A 19660-nucleotide genomic window follows, 5' to 3' on the forward strand; every position below is an offset into this window, starting at 1 on the left:
ACGGTGGGGTGGTGGTTGACAGTCGCCTGGCTCTGAGCCCCTCACAAGAGGCTGGAAGTGAGGGTGGGGTCAGCACGCTGTGTGGCCCGCCACAACTCACCAAACGTCTCCAGGCTCTGCTGTCCTCTCCTGTCTCGTGTGAACAGTGTGGGCCACATGGAGATAAGAGGTGTGCAAGGACTCTGAACACCTGTCTGACGGGGCTTTTGCTCCAGTCAATGTCTATTTGACAAGAAGAGCTCTCTGACAGTCACCGGAGGGAGAGTGGTACCCAGGAGAAGAAAAGTCCAAATTAGCAGAAATATGTGACTTCAAATCCTCACTGTGTTCACCCTAATAACAACAGAATGGAAGCCCTGACTCTTAACGAGGGCAAGAGAATTCTACTCACTGACTCGCTGGTGCCTATAAAGTCCCCAGCATACAAACAGGGGGAGACCATAATAACAGCAAAAGCCAATATGTATAAATTACATCTGTGCCAAGCCTGGGACCAAGGACTTCCCATGCATTATCTCATTTAATCCTTGTAGCAAAATAATAGGATTCAATTATTACTTTTCACAACTTAAAGGCTTCTACGTAGGGGACTTGTGTATTCCCAAAGACAGACTTGGCTTCAGCCCACCATCTACCAGAAGGAAACCCCGGGAAATTGCTTTTTCCTCTCTGGGCCTCTGTTTTCTTAATCTGGATAATGGGTAGTAGTCATTATCTGGCAGAGGAACCAGAGATCAAATTGCCAACATCTGCTGGGTTATCGAAAAAACAAGAGTTCCAGAAAAACATCTACTACTGCTTTATTGACTACACCAAAGCCTTTGACTGTGTGGATCACAATAAACTGTGGAAAATTCTGAAAGAGATGGGAATACCAGACCACCTAACCTGCCTCCTGAGAAACCTATATGCAGGTCAGGAAGCAACAGTCAGAACTGGACATGGAACAACAGACTGGTTCTAAATAGGAAAAGGAGTACATCAAGGCTGTATATTGTCACCCTGCTTATTTAACTTCTAAGCAGAGTACATCATGAGAAACGCTGGGCTGGAGGAAGCACAAGCTGGAATTAAGATTGCTGGGAGAAATATCAATCACCTCAGATATGCAGATGACACCACCCTTATGGCAGAAAGTGAAGAGGAGCTAAAAAGCCTCTTGATGAAAGTGAAAGAGGAGAGTGAAAAAGTTGGCTTACAACTCAACATTCAGAAAACTAAGGTCGTGGCATCTGGTCCCATCACTTCATGGGAAATAGATGGGGAAACAAGTGGAAACAGTGTCAGACTTTATTTTGGGGGGCTCCAAAATCACTGCAGATGGTGACTGCAGCCATGAAATTAAAAGACGCTTCCTCCTTGGAAGAAAAGTTATGACCAACCTAGGCAGCATATTCAAAAGCAGAGACATTACTTTGCCAACAAAGGTCCGTCTAGTCAAGGCTATGGTTTTTCCAGTGGTCATGTATGGATGTGAGAGTTGGACTATGAAGAAGGCTGAGCGCCGAAGAATTGATGCTTTTGAACTGTGGTGTTGGAGGAGACTCTTGAGAGTCTTTTGGACTGCAAGGAGATCCAACCAGTCCATCCTAAAAGAAATCAGTCCTGAATGTTCATTGGAAGGACTGATGTTGAAGCTGAAACTCCAGTACTTTGGCCACCTCATGCGAAGAGTTGACTCATTGGAGAAGACCCTGATGCTGGGAGGGATTGAAGGCAGGAGAAGAAGGGGACGACAGAGGATGAGATGGTTGGATGGCATCACCGACTCACTGGACATGAGTTTGTGTAAACCCCGGGATTTGATGATGGACAGGAAGGCCTGGCGTGCTGTGTTCCATGGGGTCATGAAGAGTTGGACACGACTGAGCGACTGAACTGAGCTGAACTGAACTGATTAGTTTCCCTATTATTTCCATTCTATCGATAACTAAATTGGTGCTCTGTTAGTATATAGTCACTCATCCAAAGTCACAGCTAGGAAGTGTCCACACATGGAATTGAACCCCTCCTGAGATACCAGGCTCTTAACTGTCCTAAAATGTAATCTTCACATCAACCCTTTGCAACGGAAATGACCACTACCCATTATCCAGATTAAGGAAACGGGGCCTCAAAAGGTAAAAGCAGTTTCCCGGGGCTTCCTTTTGGTAGATGGTGGGCTGAAGCCAAGTCTGTCTTTGGGAATACAGTAAGTCCCCTGGGTAGAAGCCCTGAAGCTGTGACCTTCCAAAGGTGTGCGCGTGTGCTCACACGCTCAGTCGCATCAGTCAGTTTTGTGTCTGGTGTGCGTTGCCGTGCGGGCATCCGCGACAAGAGGCTGTGCTTTTGTGGACGTGACTGTGCAGAACTGTTGCTGTGGAACATGCTGTTCAGTTGCCCAGCCCAACTCTTTGCGGCCCCCAGGACTGCAGCACACCCGGCCTCCCCGTCCCTCACCACCTCCCGGAGTTCGCCCAAGTCCATGTCCATTGCACCCGTGATGCCGTCCAGCCATCTCATCCTCTGACGCCTTCTTCTCCTTCTGCCCTCCATCCTTCCCAGAATCTGGCACCTTTCCATGGAGTTGTCTGTTTGCATCAGATGACCAAAATACTGGAGCTTCAGCTTCAGTCCTTCCAATGAATACTCAGGATTTAATCTCCCTTAAAATTGACTGGTTGGATCTCCCTGCTGTCCAAGGGGCTTGCAAGAATCTTCTCCAGCACCACAGCTCAAAGGCATCAGTTCTTTGGTGTCGGCCTTCTTTGCGGTCCAGGTCTCACAACCGTGCATGGCCGCTGGAAGACCGTAGCCTTGTCTGCACGGACCTTTGCCGGCAGAGTAATGTCTCTGCCTTTCAACACGCTGCCTAGGCCTGTCATCGCTCTCCTGCCAAGAAGCAACCCTCTTCCGATTTCATGGCTGCAGTCACCATCCGCAGTGGCTTTGGAGCCCAGGAGGAAATCAGTCACTTCTTCCCCCTCTCCCCCTTCTGTGTGCCATGAAGTAATGGGGCCGGATGCCATGATCTTGGCTTTTTTAACATTTAGTCTTAAGCCAGCTCTTTCACTCTCCTCCTTCACCCTCATCAAGAGGCTCTTTAGCTCCTCTTTGCTTTCTGCCATTGAAGTGGTATCGTCCACGTATCTGAGGTTGTTGACATTTCTCCTGCCTATCTTGATTCCAGCTTGTAACTCATCCAGCCTGGCATTTCTCAAGATGTGCTCAGCATATAGATTAAACAAACAGGGTGACAGCAGACAGCCCTTCCTACTCCTTTCTCAATCTTGAACCAATCAGCTGTTCCACACAGGGTTCATCTGTTGCTTCTTGACCCGCATATAGGTTTCTCAGAAGACGGGTAAGATGGTCTGGTATTCCCATCTCTCTAAGAGCTTTCCACAGTTTGTCATGATCCACACAGTCAAAGGCTTCAGCATAGTTGATGAAACAGGGATAGATGTTTTCTGAAATTCTCTTGTTTTCTCTGTAATCCAGTGAATGTTGGGAATTTGATCTCTGGCTCCTCTTCCTTTTCTAAACCCAGCTTCCACATCTGGAAGTTCTTGGTTCCCATAATGGTGAAGCCCAGCAGGCAAGATTTTAAGCGTAATCTCAGTAGCGTGGGAGATGGGTGCAACTGTCCAGTGGCCAGCACGTTCTTTGATACCCCTTCTTGGGAACTGGGACGAGGACTGGCCTTTTCCAATCCTGTGGCCACTGCTGGGTCTGCCAGCTCTGCTGACATGGAGAATGCAGCCCCTGAGGGCGTCATCCTTTAGGGCTTCGAATGGCTGTGCTGCAACTTCATGACATCCACGAGCTTTATTATCAGCAGCTTCTTAAGGCCCACCTGACCTCGTGCTCCAGAGTGTCTGGGTGACTAACCACACCATCGAAGTACTCCGGCTCAGCAGGGTCCTTTTCACGCAGTTCCTCTGTGTACTCTTTCCATCTCTTGTTGCTCTCTTCAGCATCTACTGGGTCTCTGCCGTTTTTGTCCTTTATTGTGCCCATCTTTGGGTGGAATACTCCCTTGATGCTTCCAATTTTCCTGAAGAGATCTCCTGTCCTTCCCCTTTTGCTGTTTTCGTCTATTATGACGTTGTTAGTTGAAGAAGGCCCTCTTGTCTCTTCTTGATGTTTTCTGGAACTCTCCGTGTAACCGGGTGGACCTTTCCCTCTCTCTCTGGCGTTTCGCTTCTCATTCTTCCGCTACTTGTGAAGCCTCCTCAGATAATCACTTTGCCTTTTTGGAGGAGAGAATGGCAGGATACTTGCCGTGAGAACCTCATGAACCGTATAAAAGGCCAAAAAGACATGAGGAGCTTATGAACGGACACCTGATGGAATTGGAGGCCCAGAGAAAGGGCGAAGTGGGACGAGAAGGAGCAACTGAGGGACTGAGGAGGCTCTCGATACGGGAAGCGGCGAGGGCATTTTCTTTATTTAGGAGGCACCGTTAGACTTTGAGTCACAGGATCCAGACACAGAAAGGAACCCGAAGGTTGTACAGCCATTCAGAATGCAATCCAGTGTTAACCGTGTCATCAGTGACAAGAAAGAGTCACTACCCAGAACTCACCACATCATTTTTTCAAGCGAGCAGATAGAATTGAACCCAGCAAGGAGCGGGACCCTGAGCCGTCAGCACCAGGCGCGAGCGAAGCTGCAGCTCACCCTGCACCTCCCGCCGCCAGCCCTCCTGCGGCTGCACCGTCCCCCACGGCCTCTCCTCCTATAACCAGCAACTCTTCCTGCCTCTTCACTCGACGCCTGCCCCTGGTGCCAGCTGCTGTGCTGTGCTACTTAGCATGCTTTCCAAGGTACTGGCCTGTGAGATTAAAGGACGTTTCCTCTACTTTTCGTTTTTATGCATTGTTTGTGTGAGAAGAGTTATAAACCTGTCACAGTGCAATACTATATGGAAAACCGTGTTAGCTGGGCACCCGAGCTGAGTTTGTTGGGCTTCACAACAAACGATTTACAAACGTGTTTTGGAACAGAACTCGTCAGCAGGTAGGGGGCTTACTGTAGACCTTCGCACACTGACACGTAGAACCACAGGCGTGGCATTTGCCCACGGGCTGGGGCAGAGGCAGAGAGAGTGGGGCACCACTGCTCAGGGCTCCTGGATGCGCGAGGAGGGCACAGGCCGTGGAGCTGCATGTCCAGACTGGGCATGGCCAGGGAAGCAGGCAGGCTGGGTGGCAGCAGAAGCCGTGAGGACCAGGGCAGGGGGTCAGAGCAAGCCCCAGCCATCAGCAGTGGGGCGAAGCACAGCCGGGATGGCTCAGCTTTGCCGTTTCAGCCAGACAGACAGAGCGCCCCAGGAGGCGGGGTCTCCACCATACACGGCCGCAGAGTGAGAGCCCCGAGCGACCCCTGCAGGCACCCGGTCTTTTCAGGAAAGACCCGCCAAAGCCACCTGCCTCCATTCATTCATCCATCCACTCAGCAAGCATTTAGTGACCCCATGTCACGTGCCAGGATCAATGCTGGGCACTGGGGATACAGCAGCGAGCAAGACCGAGCCCCTCCCCTTGTGCGGAGCAGAGACCACGCACAAAATACACCAGCCTGCAGGGAGGCAGACAAGACGCAGGCGGGGCGGCCCGTCAGAGGTCAGGGCTCGAGGGCCTGTGCGCTCGGCTCCTCTCCACTAGGATGTAAGCTTCCAGGGCCGGGATCTCACACGCCTTGTAGGATCAAGCGAGGGGACACGTTCCGAAGGGAAGGCAGGAATTTGAGGCAGAGCAGAGGGCAGTGCCAGCAGAGGCTGGGAGAAAGGGCCCTTCCTGAGCCGCACGCGCCGGGGTGACGTGAAGTGGAGAGTTGCCCTCTTTCCACTAAGAGCAAGCGTTTTGGGGGGGGGGGTGGGCAGGACAGGAGGGAAGGGGAGGGTCTCGATTAACACAAAGGGAGAGCCTCAGAAAGAGCATTTCAGGACGGTCTTCTCAACAGGGCATCCTGCTATCCGCCTTCTTAAGACCAAAGAGACCTTTCCCCCAAACTGGGGTTGATTTTGAGACTGAGCTTCAGCGTCGTTCACCCAGCCGCCCCATCTTTGGACAGCTCAGCCAAGTTCATGGATCATTAGCTCCTGGTTCAACTCCTGGTCAAGGAATTTCCCCTGGAGAAGGGACAGGCTACCCACTCCAGTATTCTTGGGCTTCCCTGGTGGCTCAGATGGTAAAGAATCAGCCTGCAGTGCGGGAGACCTGAGTTCAATCCTTGGGTTGGGAAGTTCCCCTGGAGAGGGAAATGGCCACCCAGTCCAGTACTCTTGCCTGGAGAATCCCATGGACAGAGGAGCCTGGTGGGCTGCAGTCCCCGGGGTCGCAACGAGTCGGACACGACTGAGCAGCTGAGCAGCAACAGCAATTAATTAGCGGCTCGGGGAGGAGGCACAAGGTCTGAGACTAAAGACGACTCTGTCCAGTCACAGTGTCACCAGATTTCATTTCTAGCAAAACCCAAAAGTTTCAAATGGTAGCTCATCTCCAAGATGCGCAGCAGAGATTGGTCTTGTGCCAGAAGTCCAGCGGCCCAGTCCAGATGGTGCCAACTAACCACCGTCCACGTTGTCCCTTCAAAGTCGCCATCATGGAGAGTTTGGAGCTGCCAGGGGCCTGCAAATGGCCGGATCTGCTTTGAGGATTGCCTTCTGAGCCATTCCTGAGACCCACAAGGAAATCCATCTCACAATCTGCTGGTCTGACCTAGCGTTTGGAAAGCTGGTCTCTAGGTCATAAGGTCTGCTACTGAGCTAATTGGACTGGGGGAAACAGGACCCTTCTGCAGCAGGAAGGATTCAGGTTAGATCCCAGGGTGCACGTCCCAAACACAACAGCTGGGCCAGGGCCAACCCCTGGGCGAGGCTGGGCCAGGCCAGTCTCAGAAAGCTCCTTTCTTATTTCTTACCTCCTCCTCCTTGTATCTGTACCTCACCGCTCTGCTCGAGGTTCATTGTTCCCTGGGAAGGAGTCATCATATCCCAGAACCCGAGGCCACCGTTTGGTTTAACGCGTGTCAGGTTTGCGCCTCTGCTCCGAGAGCAGGCAGCTTCAGGTCTGAGTCCGTCTCCATCCCCAACACCTGGCCTGAGGCCGCGTTCAGCAAGGGCTCAACAGGTGCCCTGGTCTGTCGGAGATGCTCAGGGCTACAGGACCCATCAGTCGGTACAGGGCGGCGTGGATGGATGGATGGAGAGCAACACGCCAAGAACTTCACACTGTAATCCCACTTAAGCCTCCTGACAGCCCTGCATGGGAGGTTTAATTAAGCTCTGTCTTAAGAGACAAAACTGAGGCACCAAAGAACTCCACCAACCCCTCCCCAGTCTCAGGCATGGAAACAGCTGCCCACAGCGGGGCGCACTCTTCTTTCTGGAGTCTCCAGACTCCTCCTCGAAGAACAGGCTTCAGGCTTTGGTCTCATCTGAAGGCAAGAACTAGACCAGATTAAAGCCAGGAAGGGGAAGGGCTGACGCCCGTCCGGTGCTGGTCACGTGCTCAGCACGGTTCTGAACACTTGATGCTAAGCCATTTGATCCCTCAGGGAGGGCAGAGACCGCCCCCACTCTACAGCCAAGGAAACTGAGGCACCAGTTGCTTGAGCTGGTCCTTCCAGAGAACACCAGAGCCACGGAGGGCGGGATGCAAGCAGCCGGGTGTCAGACCACACGCCCCTTTACCGCCGCACCGTTCTGTCTGCCTCTCGCTCACTGCGGGACACGATTTACGCAGAGGAGCCCCAGCTTTCCTTTCCACAGAAGCCCAGAGAAGGCAAGCAACCAGCCTGGTGTCACGCAGCACAGGTCCCCAGTGCCAGCCACCTTGGGCGTAGGAGGGGACTAGGGAGGATGCGCCCAGGCCAGGCACGGTGCTTGCCACTCTCCTTACACGGATCTCATCTGATCCTGATGGCAGCCTAGGAGGAAGGCCAGGTGAGCCCTGTGATACGGAGGAGAGCGCACGGAGGTTAGGGGTGGAGAAACAGGCTGAGACACTGGCTTTCGACAGCCGTGTCCTGGCTCTCCACCCTGAGCATACGCCCTCCCCAGCCCCACAGCTGGCCGCAGCCCATGCTAACGGGAAGGTCTCCCTGTCCCCGGGAAGCATACACGGACCATCTGCTCCCTTTCCTCTCCTTCTTTCTTGGCTTCTTTGTGCTAATTTACGGACAGCAGGCAGAGTCTGAGATGATGAAGGCGAGGAATTAAGAGAGGGTGGGAGGAAGGAAGGGAGGGGCGGGGCTGTAAACACTAATTGTTTTATCAGGAGGTTGCTTTCCATTTCCGTGCTGAAGGGAAGGCTGTGTTTAATTAACTCTGCTGTGTGCTGGGGACAGGGCCTGATTGAAAATGAGCTACGGGGCCTCTGTTACAAGGCAGAGGGCCCCTCAGCCTCACAAAGGCACCAGCCCCGGGGACATCTGGGCAGGAACTCGGAGGCAGAGAGGCCCACAGGGTCCGCGTTGCCCCTCCCAGCTTCCTCCCTGCCTGCAGGTTCCGGGCCTTTGCTTGAGAATCTCCCCCGATGCCCTTCTGCTGCCCCGGCCTCTCCCTGTCCTAACTGGCTGGGAGGCAGCTGCTCACCCGTCTCAGGCCGGTGGTGTTTGCTCCCAAGAGACTGAAGCCCACTTAGCTGCTCTTAAGTCAGTTCCGTTCAGCTCAGGCGCTCAGTCGTGTCCAGCTCTCTGCGACCCCGTGGCCTGCAGCACACCAGGCCTCCCTGTCCACCACCAACTCCCGGAGTTCACCCAAACTCATGTCCATCGAGTCGGGGATGCCATCCAACCATCTCATCATCTGTCATCCCCTTCTCCTCCTGCCTTCAATCTTTCCCAGCATCAGAGTCTTCTCCAATGAGTCAGCTCTTCGCATCAGGTGGCCAAAGTATTGAAGTTTCAGCTTCAGCATCAGTCCTTCCAATGCATATTCAGGACTGATTTCCTTTAGGAAAGACTGGTTGGCTCTCCCTGAAGTCCAACAGCTTCTCAAGAGTCTTCTCCAACACCACAGTTCAAAAGCATCACTTAAGTAAAGAAGGCTTAATTATCAGGCCACAGGGGTGTCCCCATGAGCCCCAGAAGCCGGAAGAACAGCTGGGCCTCTAGAACTCAGAAATGGGAAGGAATCAGATCCAAGCCGCTTTGTCCCGGCCACCCTCAGCCGCTGCCGTAGCTCCTGAGACCCGCTTCTCTCTGGATCCGCTCTTTCCTCGGCATTGGCAGAGGAACCATGCACCAAGAGCCCAGATTCCAAGGGCTGTTTCTTTACGATTCCTCCTGCCTCGGCACGTGGTGGACGATCAGTGGGTGGAGGCGGCTGCTGGTGTCGCGCGGCTGTTGGGCGCTCTGCCCTTCCGGTCTTCGGGTCTTCAGAAGCTGGCGTCCGCTCTCCCGATGCAGGTTTGAATACCCGAGTGCAAGAGTTCTGACTGGCCCAGCTCATTGGTCAGTTGCTCATCCTGGTCCAATCAGCCAGGGCTAAGCGGTGGGTCACATGCCTGCCTTTCAGGTCAAGCAGGACTGCAGTCTCGGGGGTGGGGGAGCAGGAAAGAAAGGGGTTGGACTCTCAGGATTCAAGGCGGCCTCGAAGCTCTCCCCTTCAGCAGTGTCCCCTGCCTGACCCCCACCTATGGAGTCAGTAACTTTCCTCTGTGCCTCCCCTGCCCTTTTTGTCCAGCAGCTGCGTGACCTTGGACAGTTATTAACTTTCTCTGTGCCTCAGTTTTCTCTTCTGCAAGGAATAACAGAATCCAACTCCTATAGTGTTCTGTGAATTTATTAAGGCAAAGAAACAAAGTGCTTAACACAGCCCCTGGCACGTAATTAGTGCCCAGTTACGCAGACTCTAATTTCTTCACGACCGTTGCTTCACCTTTCAGAGCATTTTTCCTGTGGTCTGGGGTAACCTCCCTGTGTGACAGTCTCATCCGCCACCCTGGACACTACTGTCTTCAGACACTCGTCACCTTACAGGTGAGCTATTTGCCCCCAAACGGGGCACAGCACCAGGCACAAGGTAACCACTCAGTAAGCGCCCAACAGCCACGCGCCACCAGCAGCCGCCTCCACTCACTGATCTGATCGTCCACCATGCGCCGAGGCAGGAGGAATCGAAATGAAACAGCCCTTGGAATCTGGGCCCTTGGTGCATGGTTGCTGAGCAAATTCAAGAGCAGGTACTTCATAAAGCCTCAGATTTAATCCCCACCACAGCCTTGGGAAGTAAGAATTTCTGTCTCCATTCTTCACAAGGGAAGTTCACCATACTTGTTGAGTCTCAAGGACCCAGCGACACCGGCCGTCCAGGGGAGAGGACGGCCGGGAAGCTAGCGTTGCTCACTGCCTTCCCACTGACACTCCCACTGTGCAGCCAGGCTCCGGGGGCTGGGGACAGACACCGGATGAGTAGGGCAGGAGGTAGGCGGGCCGGGCCCTCCAGCCAGCCCCGGCGAGCCAGGGAGAGGTGCAGGCACCCGCTCTAGGCAGATGTTGAAGCCGCTCTGCTCAGTCAGGCGCCGCCTCCGCGTGCCAGGTGCCTGGTGTGTAAATGTGTGAGAGCTGGGAGCGCATCGTGTGTGCTCTGCTGGTGGCCTGCTGACGGGACCAGCAGACGCGAGGCCCTTTCCTTCTGTGCCACGTGATCCAAGGCCTCTCTCCCTTAGCCCCAGACTGGGGGCTCTAACCCAGCACACCCTCCACCTTGCTGGCAACCCTGGGCACGTCCCTGCCCCTCACTTAGTCTCCATAAACAGCGCTCGTGGTTTAGCCCCTAAGTAGCATCTGACTCTTTGCACCCAAAGAACTGTAGCCCACCAGGCTCCCCTGTCCATGGGATCTCCCAGGCAAGAATGCTGGAGTGGGTTGCCATTCTCTCCTCCAGAGGATCTTCCCGACCCAGGGACTGAACCCGGGTCTAGTTATTGCAGGCAGATCTCGGCAGTGCAGGCGGATGCTTTACCCCCTGAGCCACCAGGGAAACCCATTCGGCGGTGGAATTATTTGCATAAACCCTTCCAGCTCAGAGTGGTGGGGACACCCAGGGGGTCGGGGGGCCGGGTACCTCTCTTCATCCTTTTGTACAGGAAAATCCTGCCCTGGACTTTGGAGGGGAGAGGAGTGGGGGGCTGGGGCCTGTAGGAATTTCAGTCTCTGATTAGGAGCCTCTTGCTGGTCTCTCGGCCCTCTGACCCTGCGTTCCCTCTCTGAAGGAGGCACCAACTGCTTAATCAGCCTGCTCTCAGCACAGCTGATTAATAGAGGCTCTGGCTTTGGGAAAAAAAAAAAAAGAGGGAAAAAGAAAGAAAACGCTTCTGTAAATCAGCTGTTTATTTAACTTTCCCTGGCATTTAATGATTGCAAGGCTTGGGAGAGGGGGAGAGATGGAAAATTAATTTGAGTCTCACCAGAAAAGCCAGTCAGGGAAATAATAAACTTCCCAGTCTCTCACGGAGAACAGAGAAGGGGAGCTGCCAGGCGAGGCAGAAACCCCCCAGCCTCCCCGTCTGGGCTCAACGCGGACTGTGCCGGGTGATAAACAGGCCGCCGGACCTCTCGAAGCCTGAGAGTCAGGCAGGGTTTCGGTTTCTTTCAAGGTACAAAACCTCATCAAACGCCGCCCCCATCTTACTAATGGAGGGACGCAGAGCTTTAGCAAGGACCAGGCAAGAAACGGCAGATGACAATTACACTCTTGTGCTCACGTCCCCAGAGCCTCACCCCTGCACATGCACGCGCTCACATAGAAAAGAGGCCCTCCCCTCAAGGATGGAGAAGACGGACTCAAGAGATGCACGGTGTCAGAGTCCCTTATTCTGTGAAAGTGGAAACTGAGACCCAGAGGGAGGCAGTAATTTGTCCAAGCCTGTTCCTGTTGAGCACGGAGCATGCCTGGAGCGCAGAACCGGCAGCTCTCAGCTCCTGGCCTCCCGTCTCTGCGTTAACAGACGTGCGTGAAGTAATGCTGCGGCTGCTGCTGCTGCTCTGTCTTTAAACCGTGTCCAACTCTTGTGACCCCTTGTAGCCCACCAGGCTCCTCTGTCCATGGGATTTCCCAGGCCGGAATGCTGGAGCGGGTTGTCACTTCCTTCTCCAGGGGATCTTTCTGACCCAGGGATTGAACCCGTGTCTCCTGCGTTGGCAGGCAGATTCTTTAGCGCCGAGCCACCAGGAAGCCCTGGAATAACTCTGCTATGAACTAGATTTTGTGTCCTCCTCAAATTCATAGGTTGCGGTTCTAAGTTCTAATATGGCAGTGTAAGAGGTGGGGCCTTTGGGAGGTAACTGGGTTTGGATGAGCTTATAGCAGTGCCCCCCATGACGGAAGTGGTGCCCTTACAAGGAGATGAAGGACCAGAGCTTTCTCTGCCCCCCACCATGAGAGGACAGAGCAAGAAGACAGCCGTCTGCAAACCAGGGGGAGGGTCCTCAGCGGAGCCCAACCACGCTGGACACCTGATCTAGGACTTCCCAGCCGCTAGAGTGTGAGAAATGCGTCTCTGTTGTGTAAGCCACCCAGTCTAGGGTTAGACCAGCCCGAGGGGACTAAGACAAACTCCCTTGCTTATAAATAACGTAAGCGCTCTTGAGATACCACGAGGGCCAGTCCAGATCCTGACTCGTGGAGGAAAGTTTGTGTGACCCCCTGGTCCCAGGGGTCATCTCCCCACTGGTCCCTCTGGGATGACACCGCCCACTTCTGCCTATTCTAGTCACCTGACCGTCTCACTCCTAGACTCCTGAAGGGTAGGGGGTTTGTCTCTTTTGTCTTCTGAATGAATGGATCAGTTCACGCAGAGAATTCAGAAATCAGAAATGACAGCCTCCATGCAGGTATCTTTAATAAGACAGTTCCCCACCTGACAACTGGCCGAGCCCGGATGTTCTTCTCAGTGTCTGGCTTAAACGTCTCCTGCTTTGGGAAGAGCGGGGCCATTAGAGAGTCACACCCTTCTCATCAAGTTCCCCCTTCTGTACTTTGCTCTGACTTCTTCCCTCCACAAGTCAAGGGCCCCCTCCAGGACTCCACGGGCACAGCTGTGGAACGCGGGAGGTGGGACGCAGCCTGGCAGCAGCCCCACAGGGCTGGCGAGCTCCCAGGAGAGGCCCAGAGGCTGGTGCCCAGGAAGCGCCACCGCCTCTCCCCTGGCTCCTCCTGGCAAACCCAGCTCAGCACCCTCCCTCCCCTTTCAGCAGCCCGTCAGCGACTGAAGGACGAGAGCTCACACGCTCTTCCCCCGCCCAGCGTTGCCAGCACGCCCACCCCACCCCGCCCGCTCCGGGCTCCAGGAAGCTGCGAAGCTGTTCCTGATGAGCTGGCACTCAGCCTGGCTCTCCCTGGAGGGAAAGCAGCCCTTGCCTGCGGTGCCAGGATGCTGGTGAAGGAAAGAACCGTCACCCCACACGGGCAGCAGGGAGGGCCAGCCTCCCCAGCGCGGGCTCGGCCTGCGCTCACCTGGGCTCCGCGCCGGCTGCCCCTCGGTGTCCCAGCTTCTCCCACACTCAGGGCCGCTCGACGCCTCTGCCTCCCCGCCTCCTTCCCAGAAAGCCGCAGAGCAGGAAAGACGAAGACGTTCTTAAGGGTCATCTTGTATAAATGTCTCCCGAGACGGAAGACGGAGACGGGGGTAGAACACGGATGAGGGGTGAAATCTCAGGAGGCAGATTTGTTCTCAGACTGAACAGAGGGGGCTATGTCAGGACCCTCTGAAGATGACTCAGACATCCTACCAGAGCCGGCACCCCCGGACCCCACTCTGAATATTGTTGGCTCCCCAATAACGTCGCGAATCTCGAAAGGCATGAACGTGTTTCTCCCTCTCAGCAGCATAGTCCTGACGGCTGGCATTGTGCCTGGCACATAATAAGCGCTCAATTAAATGCTTGCTGAATAAACTATTGCAGAATAAACCTCATCTATTAAGCTATACCCAATGTGGTTTTAATCCACAGCGAAATACTTGACCGCCTTTACTCTCTTTGAACAGCCAAGGATAGTTCTAGAAGCCCTGGACAGCCTGTGGCACCCTCAAGAGATCTGCAGCAGGTGTGTTAGGAAACAACGAATCTGAGCAAACTGTCTCCCACAACGTGTGTTCACTCTGATCTGTTCAAGCAGTGAGTGTTTACTGCGCACCTCCGGTGACCCGGGCACTGCTCTAGGCCCTGAGGCGCGGCAGCAGGCGAGACTGCGTTGTGAGCATTGTTACTAGCGCAGTTACACTCGCAGGTGGCAAATTAGCAGAGACTTAGATAAGGGAGCGCGGGGGAGAGGCAAGCCCTGTGGAGCAGGGCGTGGCGGGTGCCGCTTTTTGCCAGGGTGGTCAGGGAAGCTTTCTTGACTGAGATGATACTTAAAAGAGATGCGAATAGGGCAAGAGAACGAATCAGAGCCCCCTGGGAAGACCGTGCCAGAGAGAGGAGCAGGAGGGGCTGAAAGCCCGAGGCAGGGGCATGCCCGGCTTGCTCCAGGAAGAGCAGGAAGGCCCAGGTTAGTGACGGTGGACGAGCAAGAGGGAAAGGACCAAGAGACGAGGCCAGAGATCTGGGCAGGGGCAGCCAGGTTCCACCTAGGCTAGAGGGGTAGCGGGAAGGACGTGGGTGTGATTCTGAGCACGGCACAGTCAGCCGAGCACCTCCTGTGCGCCGATCACAAGCAGTGCCCCTGTAGACTTGCCGTTCCTAGGGCTGAGTGGACCGAAAGGTTATAATAAAGAGCCACGGCTCAGGTTCAAGCTCACCATACGGTTCTTCCTCGTCTTCAGTTCTTCAGCGCAAGAGCTTTAAGGCCAGAAAGGGTTGGGGTATCACCGCATGCCTCAAACACCCATCACGTGCCAGCACTCAGCGCCCTGCCTGTGCTGCAGGGCCGTGTGGGGCAGGGACTACGCTTATTCTCAGTTTACAGAGGTCCAGAGCATCCCCCCTCGGAAACTGCCTCCAGCCCCCTGGAGTCAGGAGAGGGCGTGGTGTGGCTGTGTTGGTGATGTTGGGTGGGGAAAGAGGATGACAGCTTCGCATCCATCAGCCACTGAGGCTGCTGAAACGAAAGGGGAGGTGCAGAGCTGAGCTCGCCAGGGGAGCAAGGAGAGATGGGGGCATTTCCTGGGCACCAGCTTCCGGGCCTCTCCTGGGAGCATGTCCACTTGGTGGGGCTGCTGCTGGGCCAGATGCACCTCCTTTGGAAGAAGTCATCCCAACAGTCAGTGCATGCTGAGTCCCAGAGGATGGAGGGATTTGGTTTGGGGAGGGAGGAAGTCAGCTCATGGACCAAAAGGTCACACCACTGCCAGGACTCAAACCTAGATCCGTCTGGAGCCAAAACCTGAGATGCTTCATGAAGCAGCCAGCATCTTTCCGCTGCCCTTCCTAATTCCCTACCCCCGCCAACCCCGTTTAATTGAAGGAAGGCTCTAGACTATTGGAGAAGGCAATGGCACCCCACTCCAGCACTCTTGCCTGGAAAATCCCATGGACGGAGGAGCCTGGAAGGCTGCAGTCCATGGGGTCACTGAGGGTCGGACACGACTGAGCGACTTCACTTTCACTTTTCACTTTCATGCATTGGAGAAGGCAATGCACTGGAGAATCCCAGGGACAGGGGAGCCTGGTGGGCTGCCGTCTATTGGGTCGCGCAGAGTCGGACACGACTGAAGTGACTTAGCAGTTAGCAGACTATCCCAGTCTGCCACAGGAAGCCTCCTCTCACCCGAAGGAAAACTAGGTTGAACTCAGGAAATGCAAACTAATTTCAATACCGATCAAAAGTTCCCTTCCTCCTAGAAAGACAGAACATAATCTGTTAGGCCTCCCGACGAATCGGCATTCTAAAATAGGCACTCGCGGAAGGCATGACTGTAGAGTGGTGAGGCTCCAGGCACTTTGGCAGCGGGATGAGCGACTGAGATATTTTAAGCAGGGACCCTTCCCAGCAGCCATCATTCACACCATACAGGCTGCCGCCTACTCCATTTGTACATAAGGCTGGGCTTCTGCATATGTGAGTCCTGCCAACAGTTTTTAAAAAGCATTAGGCCCAGGGAGAGTCTATTCATAGATGCTTAAGGCTGGAGGATCCTTAGAGAGCATCCTAGTCCAATCCTTCCATTCTCAAATGGGGAAACTGAGGCCCAGGGAGACAAAATTTCTTGTCCAAGGTCACACAACTGCAGTTCAGGGGCAGAACTGAAATCGGAGCCCCATTTGGCTGACTCCTGCCCAAGGCTCCTCCCCACTTAGACATCACTCTGTCTAAGTCACCTATGGGGTCCACCAAACACTGAAGCTTGGTTTTGCCACTTCTTAGCCACGTGAGCTTCAGTAGATGCTTCAGCCTCTCCGTTGGCTTTCTCATAATAACAGTGTCAGTACTGCCATCGCGGGCTGTAGGTTAGACGTGTGCCTGGTCCAGAGCAGGTGCTCAACAGGAATTACGCAGCTGCCCGGGTGCCTCGTGTCTTGGGACTCTCTTCTATTCTTCTTCATCTCCTGTAACTTGAAGAACTTTATCTCCTGCTCCCTGCAAGCACAAGCTCCTCCAGGACAGAACCAGAACCACAGGACAAGACCCAAGCCACGGCATCACCCTCCACCCTACTCCACTGCCTTGCCTATTCTGGGTGCCAGCTCAGAGTATTCTGAAGTGGGAGACTAGAGGGGTGGTGGAAGGAGGAAAGGCCTTGTGCGTGCTCCCCAAGCCCTGCAGCATAGACCTCTCGGGGAAGAAGGAAGGTGCCTGTAGAAATACCACGGAACCAGGCAGTAGCTCAAGGTCAGAGAGAAAAGCAGGACAAACCTCCACCTCAAAGGCATAGCATCAGCCCCACCTGCTCTAATGAGAGCCAGAGGGCCCAGGGCTTGGAGAAGTGAGTAAGGGAGGAACGAGGTCTGGAGCAGGGATGTTCAGGATGCAAAGACTCCACTCGCTCCATTGCTCTCAGAGATCCTCTGTGGTGTCCCGGGAGGTGCCAGTTAGAAAACCTTGCCCTGAGGACACAGGACAGAGGCTGCCCTCTGCTGGCCCTGGGGATCCATGACCTCCATCCCCAGAGCCCCACCATGCCCCAAGGCCTGCCGGGTTCTGAGGAGTCACACTCTGCTTTACAGATGAAGAGAGGGTATCCCAGAGCAGGGAAGAAGGCCCACTCTCTGTGTCCCCACCCCTAAGCACGTGTGGCCCCAGAATTCCCCCTCGCTGGCCCTTTCAGCTCTGTCTAAGCGCTCCTGTGGGAATCAAGACAGACAACCTCAGAATCACTGGACTAAAAGCATCTTGGGCCCTTGGCTAGCCAAGAAGCCTGGGAAACAGGCAGCTGACTGAGTTGATACATTTTCTTGTCCTCCAGAGGAAGAAAACAGCCTTGAGGGAAAGGCATGGGGTTTGTCCATGGTGCTGAATTCTCGTCTTAGCTGCCCTGCCTCCTGGGAGTCCTCTCCGGAGCTGATCTACTTGGCGGGACATCCAGGGCAATTCTTTAATGTCAGGACAATTTCTTCTGCCATGGAAACTTCTCCGGACCAACCTCAATTAGGTGAGGATGACACCAAGTAGCAAGTACACTTTAGCAAAACTCTCTATCAAACATTACTATCAGGGCAAACATCAAAGCTTATTTCTTGAGCTGTTACTGTGTATCAGGCATTGCTCTGAAGGCATGGCATCTAATGGTTTCTGTAGCACGGACAACAGTGTATGAGATGGGTTATCAAACCTCTTTGCTACAGCTTAGGAAACTGAGGCACAGCCAGATTGAGTATCTTTCCCAAGGTTCTGTAGTAAGTGGTAGAGCCAAGATACACAGTCAGGCAGGCTGAATCCAGAGCGCACACACTTAATTGCATCACACGTTTCCTGTCCCCTTGTAATCACGCAATGCAGCTAAAGGACAGGTGTAAACGATTTTGCATTATCTGCTGCTTTGCAGGATTGGTGACATGGCTCCCTTCCATTAGTGCAGAAATCCAGGCTCTGGCTGATGAAGAAAGGGACTTACGTTCTTCCTCTAGAAAAGGGTGCCCTGGAGTCAGAGTAAAGCCCAGAGATAAGGATAAGAAATCCTCAGGCACCTAGAAGCCTCATCTGATTGCTGGGCTGGGTCTGAGGGAGAGCAATCAGGACCCTGGAGACACAAGATGCTGCACACAGGGAGTGGGGCCCGCGAGCCAGAGCCAGGAGGAGCAGGACCAGGTCAGAGGAAGGCCAGGGCAGCCCCAGGTCACAGGGGACGTTCGGTGTAGACTGTATAAGGCGACACCCAGAAAGTCCTTCAGGAAGAAATGGAGGGCTGGTCTCCAGCTCCTGGGAAGGCTACTCACCCACAGTCCTTGACTCCCAGGCCCTCAGGGATGTCCTCAGCTGAGTCACCTCTCCCACGTGTGGCGCCCCTCCCCAGAGCGGTCCACTGGCATAGAGACCTAGCATCTCACCCCCAACTTGGGCAGACTCTGAAGCAAACATCGTTCCAGGTTTGGCTGGCCAAGGTCATCTGGGGACTGTGTCCCGGCTCAAAGTCTCCCCCTGCCCAGCCCCGCTTCCCTTCTCTCCACGGGCACTGTTCCCAAGAGCACTTCCTAACACACAGTCTGCACGCCAAGCCCAGTCGTGGAGTCGGCCTCCTGTGGAAACCAAGCCATAAACAGGCTTTAGTGCCCAGCTTTACATAATGGGGGTGACCAGCCAGCCCCTTCCCAGGCCACGTACACTGCTTGCATTTCAGATTAACTATTTATTAGCAAGTTGATCTTTTCACATAGGAAAAAGAGCACAGAGAAGACTTTTTAACAACATTATTGGAAACCAAAAACCTCCCCCTCTGGACCCGTAGCATCCGTGTGGAACAATGCGCAGGAGAAAGAAGATGGGCGGGTGGGGAAGAAGCCAAAGAGCGCCGGCTGGAAAGGGGGATCTGAGCCAGACCCCTCAGCTTTGTGAGAGGCACCTATGAAAGGGACGCAGAAGTGTGAGGTGCGCCACGGGCGCCACAAAGTGCAATTAGAGCTCGTAAGCGTGCGACAGACACAATTGCAGCCGCCGACGGAAATTCACTCTCGAGCCACACCCAGTGTGCCTCCGTGCGCGCTGCTATCACACCCATCCTGCGCATGAAAATAGGGACTTCCAGCCACACAGGCGGCCAGTGGACTTCAAACTCAGGTTTCATGGGTGCAGGGTTCAAGCTCATTTCCCATGCTGGGCTGAAAGAGTGGAGCGGCCAAGGCAAAAACGCGGCGGGGGGTGGGGGGTGAGAAGCAAAAAGCAGAGAGAGCAAAGAAAGCTGTGGAGACGGCGTGGGAAGAGGGGCCAACACCAGCTCCAGGAGCTGCTCCCCCGGGTCCGCGCCGAGTGTTGCCAGACGCCGGCAGAAAGGATGGAGAGCCGGGCGCCTTCACTTCCTAAGGCCAGAGCTCGACGAGGAATTTCAAAATTCTCTTGGCTGCCCTGGCGGGACTCACCGCTGACAAATGGAGAACAAATGAGACCATTTAGCCGGTAATTAAGCAATAATGGTCTATGCAGAGGTCCCCACCAGGCTGGAACCAGCCAAAGAAAGGGCCTAGAGGTTCCGTCGAGGAGCAGCGTAGGGAGGAACCATTGATCAGGTTATCACAGGGAGAGAGACTCATTGACCCGCACCAGCCTCATGCGGCCGGGGGAGGGCTTGCAGCCCTA

This window comes from Ovis canadensis, chromosome 2 (assembly GCF_042477335.2).
Source record: "Ovis canadensis isolate MfBH-ARS-UI-01 breed Bighorn chromosome 2, ARS-UI_OviCan_v2, whole genome shotgun sequence".
NCBI lineage: Eukaryota > Metazoa > Chordata > Mammalia > Artiodactyla > Bovidae > Ovis > Ovis canadensis.